This window comes from Lepus europaeus, chromosome 6 (genome assembly GCF_033115175.1).
Source record: "Lepus europaeus isolate LE1 chromosome 6, mLepTim1.pri, whole genome shotgun sequence".
NCBI lineage: Eukaryota > Metazoa > Chordata > Mammalia > Lagomorpha > Leporidae > Lepus > Lepus europaeus.
Genome location: NC_084832.1, coordinates 22,529,083 through 22,539,387, shown reverse-complemented (window position 1 = coordinate 22,539,387; position 10,305 = coordinate 22,529,083). Strand labels below are relative to the sequence as shown.

General features: G+C 42.4%; 1 pseudogene; it reads right to left on the bottom strand.

Annotated features, from left to right (window-relative positions):
• Nucleotides 1–7,590: 7,590 nt before the first annotated feature.
• On the bottom strand, nucleotides 7,591–8,495 carry LOC133762271 (glyceraldehyde-3-phosphate dehydrogenase-like; annotated as a pseudogene).
• Nucleotides 8,496–10,305: the final 1,810 nt, after the last annotated feature.

Sequence of the window (10,305 nt, the reverse complement as noted above, 5' to 3'; positions counted from 1 at the left end):
CATGTTCAAACTTTAATCTATCACAGTAATAAATTGAGAGCTGCAAAAAATGTTCCCAGAGATGGTAGCAATTTAACCTGGAAGGAAGAGTATAACTATAAAAACTTCATAGTAATTTTCAAACCAGTGCATTCACAAATAACCCCACCTCCACAGAGGTAAGTGAATCATTCATGTATCCATTGATTTTATTTTTAAATTTCCTTCACATTAGCAATTATTTTGCTGCTTGTGAGTTGGAAGATTTTTGTTTTGTCTTTGTGGTCAATGTTACAAAAAAAGTCAGTATTAGAGGCCACATTTTATTCTAAACAATATTTATTAGAGTCACATACCTCCAGCCAAAGCAGCATTGAGGGGGGCTCCAAGGGAGGAAAAGATTCAAACTGACTGGTAGTAGTGGGACTTATAAGCCCAATTTGGGGAAAAAAAAAACAAACAAACAACAACAACAAAAAAAAAACCTTGACAAGTTACAAGGTGTGAACAAAGCCCACCAGAAGACCTGATTTGCAATATTTTATCTTGTCTGGCTTGCTCACGATGAAACAAAAATCCATCAAGAAGGGTGGGATAGGTGACTTGTTTTACATAACTATATTGCATTGTTTTAAGTGCTAATTCCTTCTTACAGTTGCTTTCACTTTGCCTGTCCCCTTTAGATATGGGTGAAGGGCAGCCTGTGTATTGTTGATTTCTAGGGTAAATCCTTTTATTCAACTACATCCCTCATGTCTGGTGATTATGTCATTAGAGTACAGTACACTGTGCCAACTTGTATCCAAAATCTACTATCCTTCATTCTTTTTCTACTTGGAAATTTTCCCCATGACTCACTTCTCTTTGGTTCTTTCCTATTTCTCATTCATTATTCGATAAAGCAGAGCCACAAATATGTTTTTTAAAATGTGAAAACTGTAAAATTTAGTATTCATAAAAACATTTTTATATTCTGACATTTTATATTTTATATTTTTATATTTTATATTCTGATGGAAAATATAGCTAAGAGTAGATACATTTCCATATGATAACTACTGCTCATGGACTGAGAAGCAGCTACCTTTGACAGCAGGGTGGTGGATAGATAACCCCAACTTCATGCTAGCAATTGACTGGAAGCTACCCTTAGACCCTAGAGAACACATTTGTCATTCCTAATTGTTTCCCTCAATCCCTGGACATCTCGGGTTTCTCAACATGGTCACATGATTTATTTAGCCAGATAATACTAAAGCAACCTGCTAGCAAGTTATAGAATCTATAAAACACAAGATCAGACATGCTGTCACTTCACTCTACTATGCTCTAATGGATGAAAAAAATACACACCATCAGCAACCAAGGGACGGGAGTTAGAGAAGAAAGTGAGGCCAGAAACCTTAGAAGTCACTGTTAATTCATACCATACATTTTTTGATCTGTAACTTTTTATATTTAAATTAATCACTACTGAATTAGGTGCACCCTCAGGATGTTAAAGAAACAAATTACTGATATTGAAAACAACCATTTTATCTCCACTATGACTTTACCCTTATCCTCTCTTTATTTAACTGAAAAATGAGCATCACAATTTATGATAGAAAGTTTCGGCCGGCGCCGTGGCTCAACAGGCTAATCCTCCGCCTTGCGGCGCCGGCACACCGGGTTCTAGTCCCGGTTGGGGCACCGATCCTGTCCCGGTTGCCCCTCTTCCAGGCCAGCTCTCTGCTGTGGCCAGGGAGTGCAGTGGAGGATGGCCCAAGTGTTTGGGCTCTGCACCCCATGGGAGACCAGGAGAAGCACCTGGCTCCTGCCATCGGAACAGCGTGGTGCGCCGGCTGCAGCGCGCTACCGCGGCGGCCATTAGAGGGTGAACCAACGGCAAAGGAAGACCTTTCTCTCTGTCTCTCTCTCCCTCTACTGTCCACTCTGCCTGTCAAAAATAAAAAAAAAAAAAAGAAAGTTTCAATAAAGTAATCGAAACTATTTCCCCCATGTGATACACCAACATTGATTTGTGTAATTAGTAAAATTGGAGTTCTAAGGATAACAGATTTAGAAAAATTAAAGAAAGAAAATTTCTATTAGCTTTTATACGGTTGAATAAATGTGAATGTGTGATTTGTACTCAATAAATTCACTAGTGACAAGATAACTAAAACTTTAATTACAATTCATTGAGAAAATAAATAATTATATAATAGATATTTGGTCAGGATTTATTTATAGAAATTCATAAAACTTCAAGCATGAATTCCTGGTGGTAAATTTTTATCATATTTTTCTTTTCTTTCTTTTTTTTTTTTTTTTTTTTTTGGACAGGAAGAGTTAGACAGTGGGAGAGAGAGACAGAGAGAAAGGTCTTCCTTTCTCCGTGGGTTCACCCCCCAAATGGCTGCTATAGCCAGCGCACTGGGGCTGGCATGCTGTGGCCGGTGTGCTGCACCAATCCAAAGCCAGGAGCCAGGTGCTTTCTCCTGGTCTCCCATGCAGGTGCAGGGCCCAAGGACTTTGAACCATCCTCCACTGCACTCCCAGGCCACAGCAGAGAGCTGGACTGGTAGAGGGGGGGCAGCCAGGACAGAATCCCGTGCCCCAACCAGGACTAGAACCTGGGGTGCCGGCACCACAGGCGGAGGATTAGCCTAGTGAGCTGTGGCGCCGGCTATCATAATATTTTTCATAAGCAACCCAAATCTACATCTATAAGTAAACAAAACCTACGAACTACGAGTGCAAATACTTTCAGGAAATATTATAAAACAGTCCTCTATATTCTGTTCAGAAAATCCTTCAAGGCTTGTGTGAATTTAATGGTAGAGATTAGGGAAAACTCCTGTCAACTTTCCAAAGTTTCAAAGATTTTAAAACTGTTCAATATAGCACTTGCTACAGCTTATGACTTTATTCATTCAAAACTTGTTTCCCCAAACCCCTCTTTGTTTAAATAATTAAAATGTAGCATGGTGTATAATAATGTGCCCTATAGAACCAAACTCAACCACTGAAACTTCACCTTAAATATAAATTATGAAGGTTTTAATAATTAATCAAATAATGTTTATACATGCTGTAGGGAACCGCAGGCTGCCACCTGTGAGAACCTCCTCATCTACATGGTTTGCAGCAATTGGTTGACCACAAGTCCTACGAAAACAGCCAGGTGAAGCAGATGAAACAGAATGGACTCTGCATAAACAACTAGGAAGAACCAGGTGAAACAGATGAACTTTCGACCTGAGACTATACGCGTCCTTTCATCTGATTGGACGATATCAGCATAAAGGGACATTGGGATTTGGGCGGGCCACCGCGGCCCGGCCCCTCCTCTTCTTTTCTCTTCTCTCCGCTTTCCTTCTGCCCCCACAAGTAAAAGTTCCTTGAGAACCGATGAACAGTGACCGTGTCGTGACTGCGTTGGACCCTTGCTGGTGAGGGTCCGACAAATGGTGCTGTGACTCGGATAGTCAGACCGGTCACTGGAAGCAGGAAAGAAAAAATTAGAACGTGTGGAAAACACAGGAATCTAGGCGGTAAAGTCTAGCGTTGGTACCGGAAAAAAATTAGAACATGTGGAAAACACGGGAATCTAGGCGGTAAAGTCTAGCGTTGGTACCGGAAAAAAATTAGAACGTGTGGAAAACACGGGAATCTAGGCGGTAAAGTCTAGGGTTGGTACCGCGGAAAAAAGGGATCCCTCGACAACCAAGTTGTCTTTTAAAAAAGTAGCGGGGACGCCCGTGAAAGCAGCCGCTGTAAAGCGGTGAGTTAGAACAGGAACAATGGCGTAGGGTCGGCAGACAATTGAAGGCAGCAGAGAAATCGCCTGAAGTCCTTAGGTTATGGCAACTGATCGACCAAGCTCTCCGTAATGACTCGGAGGAAATAGCAAACCTCTTAGAAGAAGGGGCTGATTTACTAGAGGAAACAGAATCTCAATGTGGGAGCCTAGACGGAGACAAAGAGGACGGAGACAGAGGACCAGCATGGGTCGGGACAGAGAGATAGGGAGGATGAGAGGCCCCTTCCTTCTGCACCCCCCTATTCGAACCAAGACACTCCTCCTCCACGAGAGAAACAAAAGGCGGGGGCTTCTCCCCGGAACCTCCTCAAGAAAAACGGGCAGGAAGACAAGGCACTCCCCCTAAGTGGGAAGAATATCACCACATGAATCAGGCTTTCCCTGTGATAGTGGATGCGCAGGGCAACCGGGGATGGACCCCCCTGGGCCATAAATTGTTGAAGGAATTACAACAATCAGTACAATTACATGGACCACATGCTAACTTTACTAAAGCGGTCCTAGATAACATAGGCACCAATGGACTAGTCCCAGAGGACTGGAGGAACCTAGCTAAGGCAGTGCTTGGTTGGGGGAGACTTTGTCCTCTGGTCTGCGGCTTGCAGAGAGCTCGCGAGGGCTCAGGCCCATGCTAACGCTAGGAACGGTCAGCCAGCCTGGAATGAGGATATGACGAACAGGCTCAGGCTGGTTGCCATAATGAGGTTTTGATGCAAGTGAGAACTAGCCCGGAGGGCATGAAAGGCCATTCCAAGGAACAGGCTAGGACGAAAATGTTTTAAGTGTGGAAAAGAAGGTCACGTGAAAAGGGAATGTACAGAACAGAGACAATCGGGACGCCAATCAGGACTGTGTCCTCTGCAGTAAAGGCAACCATTGGGCAAATGAGTGCTATTCCAAGCAAGATAAGGCAGGCAATCTGCTCCTATCGCCCACCAGATTAAGTGGCCAGAATAGTACATTCCAAAAAAACGAGTGGTGGGCCCTCACACCCAGGAGCCCGAAAACTCAATGGGTAAAAGGACAAACCATGGGAGGAGTAGGACTGTCTCCAAAGGACCGGCAAGCGTTTACTGCACAGAGCTGCGAGCCACCAACTACTTAGTATTAACACCTCAAATGGGAATCCAGGTAATAGATGTGGAACCTCGAGAGCCCATGGATGATATCCACGGTTTAGGCGTTACTATAGGAAGGGCTACAAATTCATTAATGGGGCTTATTCAGTTGCCTTGCTCACAGCTCAAAGTAATGTTCCAATCTTCTAAGGGGATAGTGCAGCTGTTGCCATTGCAGCCCGTTGCTCAGCTGCTAATAATAAGCCCTGTAAAGGATACTAGAGGTAATCAAGGAAAGCATTTTGCAGCCGTCACTATGACTCTTGGCGAGCGCCCACTATGGACTCTTATTATCAAAGGAAAGGCAATCAAGGGGCTGTTAGATACGGCCGCAGATGTTAGTATTATATCCAAACAAGACTGGCCTCCTTCATGGCCCCTCCAGGAAGGAGATAACACCTTGGTAGGATTAGGTACTGCTGTTGCCCAATCCCGAAGCACACAAGTGCTAGACTGGAAAGATCAAGAAGGCACCACAGGCAAAGTACAACCTTACGTGTGTGCTATCTCTGTAACTTTATGGGGGAAGGATGTCTTAGAGCAACTTCATTTGCAGACCTGTTGGCAGCTGCGAGAGAAGACACCCTAGAAAGAGCATTTACCATGCTAACCTCATGCTTGCTGACGGTGGGGTTACAAATTGCACCAGAAGATTCAAAAGGGCACCGTGTTCCAGTACCTAGGACTAAGGTTAACACCTACTGTGGCTCCTTTAGATTTTGTTATATCCACTGCAGGACTTAAATCCTTAAATGACTTCCAAAAATTATGTGGTAACTTAAACTGGATACAGCCTTATTGTAAAACATTTTGGAAGGCGATTCACAGCTCGCCTCACCTCGTACAGCTGCAATATTACAGAAGGTTGAAGAACGCCTTAAAATCACGCAGATGCAAAAACGCCAGAGCTGTTTGCATGTGTCAGTGGACATGTTCTCTGGAATTGTCAACCACGGCTCTAAACAAAGAAGGAACTCAACAGGTTATTCAACACTGTCTACAGTCCTTTGCCGCTTGGGGGTGCCCAAAATTATCAAAAACAGATAACGGACTAGCGTACACTTTGGCCCATTTTGCTACATTCTTAAAAGAATTCGGCATAAAGCACGTTACAGGTGTGCCCTACAATCCCCAAGGGCAGGCAATAATTGAACGGACTCACCTGTACTTAAAAACTTTAAACAAAAGGGGAATAGGAGAATATGTGGTAGCTAATTGTGATGCATTGGCTATAGCTCTATATACTATGTTTTTTTGAATAGGAAAAAGTGTGGCAAAACTCCTGAGTTCAAGGTGTTTAGTGATGTACTTGCAGTATTGTTTGAAGAATTGTTTTGTCTTAAGGAAAAAAGATGTTGCACGTGATTTGTACTGCAGCAAATCAGCAAAGTGACCTGAGTTGAATATATTTGAAGGTATTTTGAAAGTTATGTTCAAGGCTAACATCTAAGCTTTGTGTAATGTGAATAAGAATGTTTTTGTATCAGTTTTTTCCTTTGTAAATGGAATTAACATTGTTACTTGAGGTCTTGCTTAATCATTTTTGTTGTCCCGAGGACTTGAATTTCAAATTTCCTTAGATGATGAAGCAGTAGCCAAAAACGGGTAATCACTGGCAAGTGCCCCTAGCAACCTAAGAAAGCAGGTGGCGCGTCACTGGGAACCAAAGACAGGCACGATTCCACGCCATAAATAACAAAAAAGGGGGAGCTGTGGGGAACCGCAGGCTGGCCACCTGTGAGAACCTCCTCATTTACATGGTTTGCAGCAATCAGTTGACCACAAGTCCTACAAAAAGAGCCAGGTGAAACAGATGAAACAGAATGGACTCTGCATAAACAACTAGGAAGAACCAGGTGAAACAGATGAACTTTTGACCTGAGACTATACGCGCCCTTTCATCTGATTGGACGATATCAGCATAAAGGGACATTGGGATTTGGGTGGGCCAGCGCGGCCGCCACTGCCGAGGGTCCGACAGCTGACAGCTAAGTTAAATAATAATGCATATATCAAGTGCCCAATACATCTTGGCTGTTTTTACTGGGAAAATAAACTTAATTAGTAGAGAGGTTTTGAATGTTCAACAAAAAATTATGCTTGTTTGAGTCAATGGTTATAATAGGAATCATGATATAATGATCACATATTTATTGTGTACATTTATTTAAATATCACTGTACCTCCTAAATATGCAGTTATTTTTGTCAATTAAAAACTTTAAAAATACTTTTAAATAATAGCTAAAAATATGAACACCCCTTTTTTACCCTGAAAAACTAATGATAAATATAGTTCATGGTACAATTATACTCTGGCTTTTCAAAATTACTTAACATACTGACATATTAAATTGAATTACTTATTTAAGCAAAAGCAGGACTTTATTGCTTCGAAACAAAAAGGTGGAGGAGAAAAGTATTACTGCAGTAACAGCATTGTAGACTAGTTCAATTACCCTGACCTTCAGTTGAAGAATTCTTAAATTGATGAAAATGAATATCAGATTCTTTTCTGGGGAAAAGAGGATGCAGCAGATTTTATTGATGGTAACATGAAAAGTTAGGGTGCCCCATGCCCCTCCCCTCCTCCAGTAGATGTGAGACGGAAACTGTGAGAGGAGATTCTCACCCTGTTGAGTCTCTTCCTCTGGGGCTCTCCTTCGGGTCAGTGGTCCAGGGGATCTTACTCCTTGGAGCTTACATGGACCATAAAATCCAGCACCCTCTTGCTATAGCCAAATTCACAGTCATATCAGGAAACCAGTTTGGCAAAGTGGGAATTGAGGCCAATGCCTGCTCCCAAATTGAAGGTGGAAGAATGGGTGTCAATGTTAAATTTGCAAGAGATATCCCAGTTCCCAGTGTAGCCCAGGGAACCTCTGATGCCTGCTTCACCTCCTTCTTGATGTCAAAATATTTGGCAGCTTTCGCCAGATGGAAGGTCAAGTCTGTGACTTAAATATTGGGGGTAGGCACCCAGAAGACCATGGCTGTGACTTTCCCATTCAACTCAGGGATGCTTTTGTCCTTCGTGTTGGCAGCAAATATGTAGATGATGTTCTGGCCAGCACTAAGGTCATTCCATCACCATATCTTGGAGGGGCCATCCACAGTCTACTTAGTGGCAGTGATCATGAGTCCTTCCACAATGCCAAAGTTGTCACGGATGACCTTGGCCAGGGAGGATAAGAAGTTGGTGGTGCAGGAGTTATTACTGATGATCTTGAGGATGTTGTGATACCTCTCAAGGTTCACACCCCTCACAAACATGGAGTATCAGCAGAGGGGCAGAGATGATGACCAATTTTGGCTCCACTCTACAAATGAACCCCAGTCTTATCCATAATGATGAAGACTCCAGTGGATGCAATAACACATTTGGCACAAATATCATCCCATCTGAAGTCAGCAGGATCTCACTCCTGGAAAACAGTGATGACTTTTCCACTGATAACTTCTTGTTCTCATCCTTCACTGTGCTATGGAACTTGCCATGGGTGGAATCTTACAGGAACCTGAAGACCATGTAGTTGAATCAAGGGAAGAATCAGTGGTGGTGGAAACATCCACTTCTCCAGAGTTAAAAACAGCCTTAATGGGGCCAGTGTTGTGGTGTAGTGTGTAAAGCCACTGTTGAGATGCTGGTATCCCATATGGATGCCAGCCTCTGCCCCAGCTGCTCCTTTTCTGCTTCCTGCTAATGGTCAGGAAAAAGTAGTGGAGGATGGTGGGGTGTTTGGTCCAATGACACCCACTTGGGAGACCCAGAGGGAAGCTCCTGGTTTCTAGCTTTAGCCTGGCCCAACCCTGGCTATTGTAGCCATCTGGAAAGTATGCCAAGATCTATTTGTCTCTCTCTCTCTCTCTCTCTCTCTGTAACTCTGACTTTCGAAAAAATAAAACAAATCTTAAAAAAAACACTAGCCTGCATGACCAGCTTCCCATTAAGGCAAAATCTGTTCACTCTGTCCTTCGTTGCATCTCAGCAATGCACCAGCACTACACAAGAACTGCAACTATCTGTCAGACAGGAAGGAACAGAGTGCCAACCACTAAATTCCTGTTTATTCCTTGTGTTACACAGATTTGCAGCTCTCCTTTTTTAACCAAGTGTATAACTTATGTAACTACTAGATCTTAGTTTGGTATTCTTCAATTTTTGAGGTTCTGAAATTTTATTTATGGACTTTCCAATGACAATTTTGTTCCTTTTAAAGAAACTCTGAAAAATTTTGTCATCCTGCTATTATGTAAACATAATATGTATGGAAGAGCACATTATATTAAAAATAATCTATTTTTCTTGTAAATTTATTGCATTTTATTTACAAACCTGGGTATTTAAAATTTATCATTTAAATAAATATCAACTCCTAAAGTACCTTGCAAATGTATTGCTAATATTGCCTATCAACAAAATGGAGTTAATTACTCTTTGATGAAATGCAATGTTCATCACATGCTGGCAGGCATGAAAATTAGATTCCTCATACATTGGTAGTTTAAATATAAATGGCAGAGAAACTCTGGAAAATACTTTGGCAGCTTATCATGGAAACAAAACAACAAATAGGCAAACAAATTAAAATACTTTTGACTGAGCAACCTCACTCCTACCCATTTATTCCACACAAAAGGAAATTTGTTAATATAAAAACTGCTGATGACTGTTTATAGACACTTCATTTGTAACAACACCAATCTGAAAACAACCCAAATGGCTATCAGTAGGTTAATGGTTAAACGAACGGTGGAAAATTCATATCCCAACACAAATCAACAATAAATAGAAAGGAACTATTTTTACATAAAATAGCTTGGATTAGATCTCAAGGGAATTATGCTGCAAGAAAAAGTATTATCTCAAAAGGAGATTGTGGGACCAGCGCAAAAGATTAGCACCCTGCCTGTGACACCAGCATCCCATATGAGCACAGATGGGAGCCTTGGCTGCTTCAACTCTGTGGGGAACCACTGGCTGGCCACTTGTGGGAACCTCCTCTACATGGTTTGCAGCAATTGGTCGACCACAAGACCTATGAAAACAACCAGGTGAAACAGTTGAAACAGAATGAACTCTGCATAAACAGCTAGGAGGAACCAGGTGAAACAGATGAATTTTCGACCTGAGGCTATACGTGCCCTTTCATCTGATTGGACAATATCAGCATAAAGGGACATTGGGCCACCGAGGCCCCTCCTCCTCTTTTCTCCTCTCCCCACTTTCCTTCTGCCCCCACAAGTGAAAGTTACTTGAGAACCGATGAACAGTGACCGTATCGTGACTGCGTTGGACGAGGGTCCGACAAACTCTCTGCTAATGCACATGGGAAAGCAGCAGAAGGATACATAAATGACTGGGCCCCCGCCGCCCATTTGAGAGACCTGGATAGAGTTC